The sequence below is a fragment of the Leucopleurus acutus genome (assembly GCF_964270905.1).
Source record: "Leucopleurus acutus genome assembly, chromosome: 1".
Classification (NCBI taxonomy): domain Eukaryota; kingdom Metazoa; phylum Chordata; class Mammalia; order Artiodactyla; family Delphinidae; genus Leucopleurus; species Leucopleurus acutus.
In genome coordinates this window covers 152,330,673-152,343,696 of record NC_139142.1, presented here as the reverse complement: position 1 = coordinate 152,343,696, position 13,024 = coordinate 152,330,673, and the positions used below count along the sequence as shown (strand labels likewise).

General features: G+C 39.3%; 1 protein-coding gene across 1 annotated transcript in view; it reads left to right on the top strand.

Moving 5' to 3' along the window:
- ASB7 (ankyrin repeat and SOCS box containing 7) overlaps positions 1 to 13,024 on the top strand; it is a 49,051-nt gene that overhangs the window by 31,950 nt on the left and 4,077 nt on the right. The window lies entirely within an intron of this gene.

The window sequence follows — 13,024 nt, the reverse complement described above, 5'->3', positions numbered from 1 at the left end:
AATTTGCTCCCAGTGGAAAATTTGGTGCCACTGTCTCTGGCCCACACAGGACTGTATAACTGACCTGTTTTTGTGTGGGCACTTTTTTTTAAAGCCAGGAAAAGTGTCTGACCCATTGTGTGTAGTGGTGCATGTGTTCGTGTTGTTTTTCGGATAGAGGTATTAGTTTGTGTGGAGTAGCCACCCTCTCCTGTCCGACTTCCTTATGGCCAGTCGAGTATGTGTCTCAGAGCTTAACATCACACATGAAGCCACAGTCTATAAACAGAACATTTGTCTGCCACACTTTTTAATGAATTCCCCTTCCTTACCTAAGTTTTATGTTTCATTCATTGTTATGGAAGAAGAAACACATTCTGGGTACCAGGTACTGGAGGGTGAGGAGTTTACTTGACCTGCTTGTAAATAATCCACTGCCCCCCTGAGAGCTGAATTTGGGAGTAGAAAACTTATGAAGAAATGAAGTGTAATTTGTATTTTGTTTATTCATAAGAAAGGAAGGATGAAATTATTACCACTAAGTATATTCAGACTCAAGCATAAAAAGAAATCACACTCAGGATCTAACTCATGCTGTCCAATAGAACTTTCTGTAATGATGGAAATGGTCTCTGTGCTGTTGACTGTGGTAGCCACTAGCCCCATGTGGCTGTTGAACACGTATTATGTGGCAAGTGCCACACAGGAACTGAATTTTTAACTTTATTTAATTAATTTAAATTTAAACATCCATAAGTGCCTAGTGGCTGTCGACTTGTACAGCACAGATATGCCTGCCTTGGGAGAGGTGTTTTGGGCTATCTGGTAGGTGGTCCCTTGTAGAAAGCTTTTGAGGCACACTGATGTACCCAGAGACAGGAGATGTTATGTGTGCTGATTGCTCCCCAGCTGACCCTTCAGATCCAGGCCACATTTTAGGAAAAGACTACAGCAAAAATTCAAATGCTGATTCTCTCAGCAAATGTTCTAGCAGTTTTCATTTATATAGACCAGTAGGGGTGTTGGTGTAGTGAAAGATAAGATTACTCTTGAACTTGAGGTTAGAATTCTGTCGTGGTATGTAGCCTATAACGTATATCTTATTCTTAATAAATTCTGAATATATTTTTGTTGTTGCTGCTATTGTTGTTGTTTTAACTTTAACACTGGAGGCTCATGGTTAAATTACCTTGTCTGTCTTCAGGAAGGCATGTTACACACATAAATGCCGCAGCCTTGTTTGTTAAATACTTTGCTCCGTGGTTAATGGTGGTAGACTAGGGCTAGACTATGTTAGACCAGCCGTGATTCTACCACATATTAGCTGTAACTTTGGGTGGGTTAGCTAACCACTTTGTGCCTCTGTGTCCTCATCTTAAAATTGGGGTAGTTATATCTGTCTTACAGGCTTGTTGTGAGGACTGAATGAGTTAATATTTATAAAGCACTTAAAACAGTACCTGGCACATTTTAAGTGCTATATATGTTTTTTTTTTAATAAAATAATTAAGTGAGGGTAGATGAACAGCAAGAGCTGGCTTGCTACCTACAGAGTGAATCCCTTAGATTCTTATTCTACCCTAGCCTCTATTTTCAAATCTATAAACTGTTGTGTGGTCTGCATCTGGAGACAGGCAGCCAGGGGGATTGGGGGAGCTGCCCCTTCATCCCCCGGCCCTTGGAGCTGCTCAGTTCCACCATGGAGTGCTGCTGGTGAGCAAGAATGTTGAGTTAAAAAAGAGATTCACACATACCTTTAAAATTAGGGCAGATAGAAAAATCGACGAGACTGCCTCTTTGTGTTTGAGTTCTCCACTGCACCTAGAGCAGAGCCATACACCTCAGTAAGTGTGGGTTGGCTGATTGGCTGCATCTGTAAGGATGGTAGCTGAGCAAACTTGGGATGCTTTTCAGAAGTGAAGGACCATCTGTCCTTGGAAGGCTGCAGTTATCCTCTGTCTTCAGGTGATGCAACATAATTCATTACTTCTTGACTTTGCTGTCAGTGGTGTTTCCTTCCAAAAGCAAATTAAGTGTTTCTGCTTCACCTGTGCATTATTTATTAGATTTTCTTTTCCTAGTGAATAATTATGTGCTAGAAGGACCAACTGTAGCTGATGCCCTCTGGAGGTCTGTACTGGCTCTCTTGGAAACCAGAGTGAGGACTTCCCTGGTGGCGTAGTGGTTAAGGATCCACCTGCCAATGTAGGGGACATGGGTTCGAGCCCTGGTCCGGGAAGATCCCACATGCCGCGGAGCAGCTAAGCCTGTGTGCTGCAACTACTGAGCCTGCGCTCTAGAGCCCGCAAGCCACAACTCCTGAGCCCATTGCCACAACTACTGAAGCCCACGCGCCTAGAGCCTGTGCTCCGTAACAAGAGAAGCCACCGCAGTGAGAAGCCCGTGCACTGCAACAAAGAGTAGCCCCCCACTCGCCACAACTAGAGAAAGCCCGCGTGCAGCAATGAAGACCGAATGCAGCCAAAAATAAATAAATTAATTAAATAATTTTAAAAAAAGAAAAGAAAACCAGAGTGAAAGATGGTTGGGTGGTTCAGGGAGCCATCAAGTCAAATCCCTGAGCTCCTTTCAGTCTTTACTGCTGCTGAGAGCTACCGCTCTCTAGGCCCCGAGTCCTTGGCCTCACATCTGAGAACTCAGACTCCTGAGGTGTAAGGACAGCAGAAATACCACTTGGGGTCTTTATTCAGGGCCATTTTACTAGAGAGCAAGTTATTTAAATTGGAAGAACTCAAGACAATCATAATCCTAGAATCTAAAAGCTACTGTGGCTTTTTAGAAAAATTGCCATAAAAACTCTGATACACACACTCCATAAAAACAGAGCAGGTCAAGTGGCTTAGTTATAAGGTAGTATCTGTGGGTGCCTTGTTGGTCACAGTAGAGGGAGAAGCCACAAAGAGGTGTTGTTAATTCTACAGACAGACTTCCAGAAACCTCTGCCTTCTAGAATGGCTGGAACTCAATGTGGTCACCTCCAGAAAGCCAGTCAACTGAAGGAGCAGCTTTTTTGTGCCCTGGAACGGTAAATACAGCTAAGAAGAGCCAAGGATCCTACCTGGAGAATGAGGATCACCTTGCTGAGGGAAAGGTGTTTCCTGCTTAGAGAAGCCAGTTTTTGGTCTTTTAGTTCTTTTACTAGATAAAAAAAGAGTGGAGCAAATAAACTAAAGGGACAACAACAGAGAGAGCAATGAAGATGTGACTGATGACAGGTAGAAATGGTGGTGATGACAGACAGCAGCAGACGTTCTGATGGAGGTCCATTGATGGAGGATGATGGAGGTCCGTTGATGGAGGTCTATTGGAGACAGTCATTCTGAGGGTCATGCAAATGCATGCAGTTAATTAAAGTAGAATAATTTGTACATAGCATTTGCACAGACACCATTTGGAGCTAAGAGGATTATGGAAACTCTGGCATATAGGAATGGGCAAAAATTCTCTAGCTGAAGATAAAGAGCAGAGATTGTAGGAATGTTTGCCCAATTCAAAAGAAAAAATTAACATTTATGCACAAGAAAGGGCACAAGAAAGAGCACAAGAAAATGTTGTTAAAAGAGGTGCAACGTTAAAACTTAGAGAAAGACTATTTCATAAGTAAAGCTTACCCTGAGAAATGGTTAAATAATAATAGAACTCTCCTTGAGCAATGGGATTTTAATCTAGTGCTCTTTTCCCCTTATCATCTCCCTGCCCTACAATGTAAACTTTCCGAGTCAAGGAGTTACTCAGAATATGAAAGTTTTTTAAGAAAGAGAGATTTCATGAGAAAGCAGTTTTGCCCTCTCCCCTGTTTCATGCCCTGCCCCCCACCCCCAAATACCCACACCTTGGTGAGCTAGGAGGACTGCAGTGACTGGAGTCAGAGAAACATTTATTCTCCAGGTGGGGTAAGACTCTGGTGAAGTCTCTTCCCTTGGAGAACAGACTTTGTTATGAAGTTTCTGAGTGTATGTCAGATAGTTATTCTCACCCTCCCCCTGGCAGAGCCATGAGGGGGTCTTTATTGGCTCTTCATGTGAGAACCTGGTGGGGTTCCTGAAAGGAAAGCTCAGAACATCGGGTGTTTCCTAAGACTGTGGCTCTCCCTCTCAGGCTGGTCCATGCACAGCTCCTGGCAGTTTGTCAAAATGACCATTTAAGTGTTCCTACCAGTTTGTGGCTCCAGTAGCTACTGCTGCAGGTGCACAGATTTCAGCTGTGACTCTAGATCTGATTCTCTCTCCAGATTTTATGGTGGAGGTTTGCCCTGTGACATCAGTTTACCAATGGGTCCTAGATAAGTCATTAATTTCAGTTTGTTTGGCTTTTTCTTCTTATAAGGACTGGAGCGAGGACTTCAAGTTCATTATATGTTGGAGCTGAAACCAGAAGTCTATTCATTATTTTTATCATTTTTACTTACAATGCGAAAATCATCCTATCCATGGTCCCTTGGGCTGAGTAGAATTTTGCCCACTTGTATTCAGAGGCATGTGTCTCCTTTATAGCATCCTGAAGGTTTCTCAGCTGTGCCTGTGTCATGGGTGCTGTTGAATCAGCTGAGTCTGGTGGTGGAGAGAGCAGTTAATGGGCTCTTGACCCAGTGTCTGACTTACCTAATAAACTTGGGCAAGCTGATTAGCCTCCACCTGCCTCATGGGTCTGTTTCCTTCTCTGAAAAATGGGGGAATTAGACCATAGTCCGTGGAGTCCCTCCTTTTAAAAATTCTTGCCAATAAACACTCTTAAAGGGGATGATATCCTGCTGCTTGTGGTTTTATTTTATTTTGTTTCTGGATTCATGTAGAACAGTGTGGACTCTTGGGGGTCCTCAAGACAGTTTTAGGTGCCCATGAGGCCAAAACTAATTTCATAACAATACTAAGATATTATTTGCCTTTTCTTTTTTTTTTTATTGGAGTAAAATTGCTTTACAGTGTTGTGTTAGTTTCTGCTGTACAATGAAGTGAATCAGCTATATGTATACCTATATCCCCTCCCTCTTGGACCTCCCTCCCCCCTTCCCCCCCATCAAGGTCATCACAGAGCAGGGAGCTGAGCTCCCTGTGCCGCACAGCAGGTTCCCATGAGCTGTCTGTTTTACACATAGTAGTGTATTTATGTCAAACCTAGTCTCCCAATTCATCCCACCCTCCCCTTCTCCCCCGTGCCCACATGTCCGTTCTCTGCATCTGTGTCTCTGCACTGACTTTTGCACTGATGGTGTAAGAGCTGTGGTGGGTAAAATGGCAGGTACCTCAGCATTAATCAAGGCAGTAGTCCCAGAGGGTACTAGTAGTTGTGTTCTTCACCACAAGGCAATCTCAGTAAAGACTGTTCCAGTTCCATTTAGGAATCTCTTTGATTTAATTTTATTAAATCTTATCCCTTTCAGTATGTACCTTTTAAATATTCTGTGGGATGGAAATTGAAAGTATTCTTACTGTGTAATGAAGTGCTGTGATTGAATGGAGGAAAAGTACATCTGTGATTTGTTTGAGCTGAACCAGCAGCATTTTTAGTGGAATACCATTTTTACCTGAAGGATGGATGGACAGCCAAACTATAGCTGTTTAGGCTTTGGTATTTGGTAGACATTTTGTTGAAAATGAATAAAGTGCGTTTGTCACCTTAAGGAAAACAACTGACAGTATTTATGGGGAGTCATAAAATTTGAGCTTTCAAGTGAAACTTAGAATTTTGAAAAGCTTGTATTTTTGTATTTGCCACTGGGATATTGCCAGTTTCCCAACATGTAAAGACTTTTTTGAGATTAGTAGAGATAATAACAAAAGTAATTTTTTGATATCATGTAATAAATTGGGTCAACATTTGGAAGATCTGCATAATAACCCAGGTAACCAGTATTTTCCAAATGACTAATGCATGATGTTACAAAATCATGCATGGGTAAAAGATCCATTCAGAGGGCAAAACAGACCAATGGATTTTAATGTGAAAGAGTATAAAGAAGTTCATTGTTGTGGTTTCAGATTCCATATTGCATCTAACCTTTAAAAAAACAACTCTTGTTGAGTTTTGGTGAAGTATCAAAGAAGATCCATGATTATCTAAAAAGGTCATTAAAATATTACTTCCTTTTCCAACTACCTATGTGAGTCTGGATTTTCTTCATCTGCTTCAATCACGACAGCATATTACAACAGATGGTACGCAGAAGCAGATCTGTAAATCCAGCAGTCTTCTCTGAAGCCAGACCTAAGAGATATTTGCAGAGATGTAAAACAGTGCCACTCTTCTCATGAAATCTTTCTTGTTTTGAAAAGCAGCTTTTTCTTCCCATAAAAACTTATTTCAACTGATAATAAATTTATTACTATTAAGTGAATGAATAAGTATTTTTAAAATTTCTGAAGTTTATTTTCTAGATATGATGAATATAGATGGATATAACACACATAAACAAAAATTCTTTGAGGTCCTATAATTTTAAGAGTGCAAGTCAGTTTAGAAGACTAGTACCCTGGATTCTAGATCCCAGTTTCAGAGATTCACCGTGCACAGCAGCATATCAGAGGTGCCAAGGAGTCCTTGAGTAAGTTAACCACTTAACTGTTCACTAAACTTTTTTTTTTTTGCATAGCATAGCAGGCTCTCGTATAAATTACTCTTAAGGCAGAGAATATGCCAATTGGGTTTGTGTTTAATATCCAGAGGAGTCTAAGGTAATGCACTGATCTGTGTTTCTAGTAGATGCTGTCCAAATACTTGAAGCAGCTGCTCAGTATGTTTCAGTGGTAGGTAAAAGGTAGTGCTGGGTTGTATCAATATTTTGATTTGTATGTTTTAAGGAATTAAAGGAGTTAATAAAAGGAATTAATTATTTAAATTAAATTTTAAATAATTTTAATGTATTTAATAATTTTAAAATATTTTATTTAAATAAAAACTTTTTAAATAAGTAAATTGACCAAAAGGAATTTGAAAAATAAAGGGCTCATACTTCTAAGAGAAAAAGATTTAGGTAAATGGGAATGAGTTGGATAAACTGTTTTGGAGAAAATTAATCCATCAAGTACTTAAGATTGTTACTTTCTAGAACATCAGTTACGGGCATTTAAAAATACTATTTTATAAACACTACAGTAACTGAAATCACAGGCATTTAAAAATACTATTTTATAAACACTACATGTTTTATTTAAATGTCTTTAAGTTTTAGTCATAGTCAAGTAGTATGTTTTAGCTGCAAAGTTTTAAACTTTAAAAAAAGTAAGAATATAAATCATGACTTTAATTTTAAGAAAGTGAAGTTTAGGCTGTGGCTTTCTCAGCTAAGTCCAGCACAGCAGCAGGTAGGTATGTAAGCAGATGACCCCATACAACCCCTAGGCATCAGGTGACCTTACTCCTGTGTTCCTTTCAAATGCTTCTTTAATCAATTTCTTTGACTTTTTTTTCTTTTTTTTTTTTTTAGTATGACTGACCAAAATAGTGTTACCTTAGTATAACTCTTTGGGGAAATAATTTGTGTAACACATTTTAACTAAGGTTATTTTTGATTATTGATTTTTCTTCTCATTGGGGATTTTGCTACACATCTACATTGTAGTCTTATTAGGTTATTTAGTCCCAATGATTAAAATCACTTTTAGAAATAATAGTACACAGTTTTAAGTCAAATTACACCACATTTTAAGGTTCTTTGATATGGAAGGTATTACCTTATTCTGTACTATTTCTGTCATATTTGTATTACTTTCTATTTTTTATGTAGGTTTCTAGGGATTTCTATTATTTGTTAGGAAGCAATATATGCTTTTGTTTGGCTTAGTGCCAATGAGAAAAATAGGTCAAAGCTTGTGTGCCTGTGAAGAAAAATGTAACAAGTGGACAAATGTCATCAAGGCTGACATTGTATACTTTTGGATTCTATCTAAGAGTTAAATCAGAGTAGCCTTTTATTTTACAATACCATGATTTTTATTTTGAGGTGAGCTCGCAACTACCTTTGTCCTGTAAAGTAAAATTTAACACATTTCATACTAAGTCCCTGTGAAGGGAATTCAGAGGCAAGAGCAAAGGAATAAAACGTGTTTATGGTAGGGTCTTAAAATGGGAAACTGAAATAAAACAAAGAGGTATTGGGAGACCATTCCAGATGTTGACCAAAGATGGAGAGTGCTAAATAAATAAGTTTAGCCTATTATAAATGCAGTGGTGGTCATGTCAAAAGGAGGTGCTTTAGGATATTTAATTTTCAAAATTATGCTGCTGCCCTGGTTTTGTAATTATACTAGACCAGACCCTTCAAAAGCTGATTTCCTATTTTATACCAGCCCAATTATTACTAATGATGGGCTTCTTTACCAAATGGAAAGACTAATAACTCTTTGAAGTATTATGTAATCCCATTGTAGTTCATTAGTATGAATAATAGTTTGTAGTGTTTCTGCATCCCCCATAGTGTTTATAATTCCTTAAATTATACTCTTTTTGTGAGATGTCCCCCAAGGTCTCCCCTGTCATCCCATGGACAAGGCAGTTGCTATTTAACAGGACAGGAGTAATTTTCTAAGACGCCTGGTAAACAGCATGCACATGTGTTGGTTTTTTGCTTTTGTTCCCTTTATTCTCTTTCTCTGCCTTCTTTTCCTCTGCCACCACCTCCTTCTTTCTCTTGCCCCTTTAATCTCTGGGACAGTGCATTTTTAAGTACATAGTAGGTGCTCAGTAAATACTTTTGAGTGATATATTGACAAGAAAATAAATAATAGGCACATCTCAGAGATACTGCAGGTTCTGTTCCAGACCACTGCAATAAAGTGACTGTTGCAATAAAGCAAGTCATACAAATTGTTTGGTTTCCCAGTGCATGGAAAAGTTATGTTTAGACTATATTGTAGTATATCAAGTGTGCAATAGCATTATGTCTAAAAAAACAATGTGCGTATCTTAATTTTAAAAATACTTTATTGCTAGAAAATGCTAATCATCATCTGAGCCTTTAGCCTAGTAGTAACTTCAAGAAAAGGATCACTGATCGCAGATCACCATAATAATATAATAATAATGGCAATGTTTGAAATATTGCAAGAACTACCAAAATGTGACACAGAGACATGAAGTGAGCAAATGCTGCTGGAAAAATGGCACTGATAGACTTCCTCAATTCAGGGTTGCCACAGACCTTCAATTTGTAAAAAATGCAGTATCTGCAAAACACAATAAAACGAGGTATGACTGTACTTCTTTTTCAGTCATAATCTTCTATTCCTAAAATGATATTCTTGAAAAAATGGGTCCTTAAATAGTCTTAGAAATAACAGTCATTACAATTAGTCTTTATTACTCTTTATTATGTAGCCCGCTTTTCACTCAGTGCTACTACCTGGCAAGGTGAGGGAATATCTGTATATTTGTGGAGCAGTAGTATAACGACACAACCTCACTTCATCACTGCACAGCTTTTTTATACAAAGTTCTCACATCTCTGCCGAATCCAGGTCATGTAGTGATTTCCAGAATATGATTTCCATCAGTTTGCTCAGCACTGTTTCCCAGGACTAGATTACGAGTTGTTCTTTTACTGTTAAGTTGTCAGCTAGTTTTCTTACCGTCTTAACACCAGGAAGCTTCATCTTCCAAAAAGGAGCCCTCTACTTTTCTGAGAAGGGGAAGCAAAACATATCCTTACAAGTATTTAAAATTACTATTTTAACATTTATTTACCAAATACTCTATAGCTCATACTATATGCCTGGGAACTATTGTAAGCACTTTACCAAAATTAATTCTTTTTGTGCTTGTAAGGCCTATTATGTAGGTGGTGTTATCCTTAGTTCATAGATGCAGAAACCAAGGCAGGAGGCTAAGTAGCTCACCCAGGAGCTACTGGGGCCAGCACTTGATGCTGGCTGCAGAGTTGATGCTTTTAACCACTCTGGCCTTTACCATTCAAGGTCTTTCTGCAGACAGGAATTATACATGGTCAGGAAATCTTCAAAAGATCACATTCTCCTCAAACATTAAAAGACTGCCACGACACACTGCTTAAGAAGAAGAAAATTCGGTAGCAAACTGAGTAAAACTTTCTGATATTTAGGCATAGAAAGTGCATTTTTCCCTGGGAAAGGCTAATGCACCAATAGCTTCTGAGGGTGGTAGTATTTCTGTAGCTGCCTCCCTTGAACTTATTAAACGATTAAAAGTCTCCCCTTTCCTCCAGCTTCTAGTAACATTTTTAAAACTTTCCTTTAAGCCCTGACCAACAGCCTCGTCAAAGCTTTTCCCCCCTGCCTGGTCCCAATGACAAAGCCATCTATTTTAGATTTTTTTTTTTAATGACAACCCCCTACTTCCACGTCCCAGAATCTCACTTGGTTATCTAATGCTGCAAATTTTAGTGGCTTAAAATAATAATAATTGATTATTTTACTTCTCTACTCCAAGCAGTGTCATCTAGAGCCACTTGACTGGGGCCTCTCCACTGTCAAAAGGGCTCACCCTGATGGCTGGCTAGTTGTGCGGGCACTTGGCTGGGAGCTCAGCCTGGATGTTGGGCAATGACCTCAGTTCCTTTTTGTAGACTGCTGAGACTTCTTCATGGCGTGGTGATAGCTGTGTGCCAAGAGTGAATGTCCCAAGAGCCAAGTGAAAGCTATGATCTGAGTTCCACCGTAGTCATGAGCCCACCCAGTTTCAAGGAGAGGGAACCTAGATACCGTCTCTTAATGATGGGGTATCCAGTCACATTGTAAAAAAAAGAGCATGAGGCATAGGAGGTACTGTGGTCGTTTTTGGAGAGTATAATCTGCCACAAAACGAGACCATCAGAAGATCCCCTATTTGGAACCTATTGTCTCCATCTTTTCTATCTTAGCTAAGCAAATTCCAATAATACAGGTTTTCCACATTGTTAGATGATATGTTTTCATTTAAGTACACATGTATATTTATATATGTCAATTCTATGTCATCTGTTTTTTGCCTGAATACATCATGGTTGTTCTTTTCATTAATATTATACTTGAAAAGAACCTGCCATCTATTAGGAAAATCAAATTCTTTAAAAAAAGAAGATTCAAATCTGATACATATTCTGGTTTGCATTTGCAGATCAAATACTATAAGCATTTATTGAAAAATGACAGTGATAATTTATTCTCTTCCTAAAGGTAGCCCATGAATGGTGATGAAAAATAATTCAAAACAGGTTAGAAAATGATTTGCTGTTGACATGGGTGTGTTTTGCAATGAGCTGTTTTATACATTAAGGACAAGCCTATTAAGTGTTCATTTGTTCAACTAGTATTTGTTGAGTATTGTGTTAGGCATTGGACTTTTGCATTGGCAGCCAGAAATCATCTTACCCTCATGGAACATGTGAGGAAGATGGACATTAATGGGTAATCACCAAGTAAATGTAAAATCATAGCCTTGTTAAGTACTGTAGAGAAAAGGAGCTCGGAGAGAATCTGATGGGGAACCTGACCTCATCTCCCTTTCAGCAGTGCCCTTTTAGTAGAGATCTGGACGATGAGGGGGGACATACCTCACCAAGAGACTCATGAGTGAGTGCTACAGCCTCATAGGGATCCTTATGCAGACATCCACGGATACACGTGCCCCTAGCTTACAGCCATTTTTAGGAAAGCAGTAGCTTCAGCTGTGATTCTGTTAAGAGACCATGTATTAAGTACCTCTTGGAAAGCACAGGGCTTACAGAGCAGAGGTCTAAGTTTTAAGGACTCTTTTTCGTTTATAAAGAATTACTTAATTTTGAATAATGGTGATCCCTGTAAACGAGTACTAGTCAAGTAAGTACTAAGTATAGCAGTAGTACTCCATGTATGGCCTGGGGACCCCTGGAGTTAGCCAGACCCTTTCAGGATATCGAGGTCAAAGCAATTTTCATAATAATACTAAGACATTATTTGTCTTTTCCACATTCCTTCTTTTATGAGAGTAAGTGGACTTCCCCAGAGACTGGATGATGTGGTTTCATCACAACAGATTGGGTGTAGGAGCATATATGAGAGTTCAGCTATCATCTGTTAAGCCAGACCTTTAAAAGGTTTTCAGAAATGTGGAAGAATGCCATTCTTCTCATTTATTTTTGAAAATATTGTTACCTTCATAACAATGAAGGTAACATAACAATTATATGTTATGTTAACTAACATATAATGGGTTTATCTTTGTTATTTTTAAATGAATTAAGTATTTCTGAAATTTCTGTTTTAACTTCTAATATGGTGAAGTGTAAAGAGTTTGTTTTTTTTTTAATTATTTATTTATTATTTATTTATGGCTGCGTTGGGTCCTCACTGCTAAGCACGGGCCCCCTCCAGTTGAGGTGAGTGGGGGCCACTCTCCGCTGCGGTGCACGGGCCTCTCATTGTGGTGCCCCCCCTGTTTCAGAGCCTGGCTCCAGGCGCGCGGGCCCAGCAGTCGCAGCCCACAGGCTCTAGATCGCAGGCTCAGTAGTTGTGGCTGGCAGCTCTAGAGCGCAGGCTCAGCAGTTGTGGCTCACAGGCTCTAGAGCCCTGGCTCAGCAGCCGTGGCGCACGGACTTAGCCACTCCGCAGCACGTGGGATCCTCCCGGACCAGGGATCGAACCCGTGTCCCTTGCATTGGCAGGCGGATTCCCATCCACTGTGCCACCAAGGAAGTCCCTGTAAAGAGGTTTTGAGGCCAAGAATTTGAGAATCACTGAAGTATAGCATCCTGCTTGACTTTGAGCATGTTACTTAGAGATACAAGCAGTCTGTAAAATGGGGATGATGATCAAAGTACTTCCCTCGTAAAAGGATTAAACGAGTTAGTATATGTCGGGAGCTTATAAGACTACATGGCACAGAGTACACATTCAACATATGTTAGTTTGTATTATTATTACCATTTAACATGAAAGTAGAATTTATGTGAATCCAAATGCTTCTGAGGCTCTGTGGCAAAGAATTTTTGCTTGTGTTTGTGGTCATCTGTATTGATTCGGTAAAACGAAGTATTCAAAAGTGAAAGAAATTGCATTTTGTAATTTTTCTTTTGAGTTGGGTTATAGCAGAGGTTTTT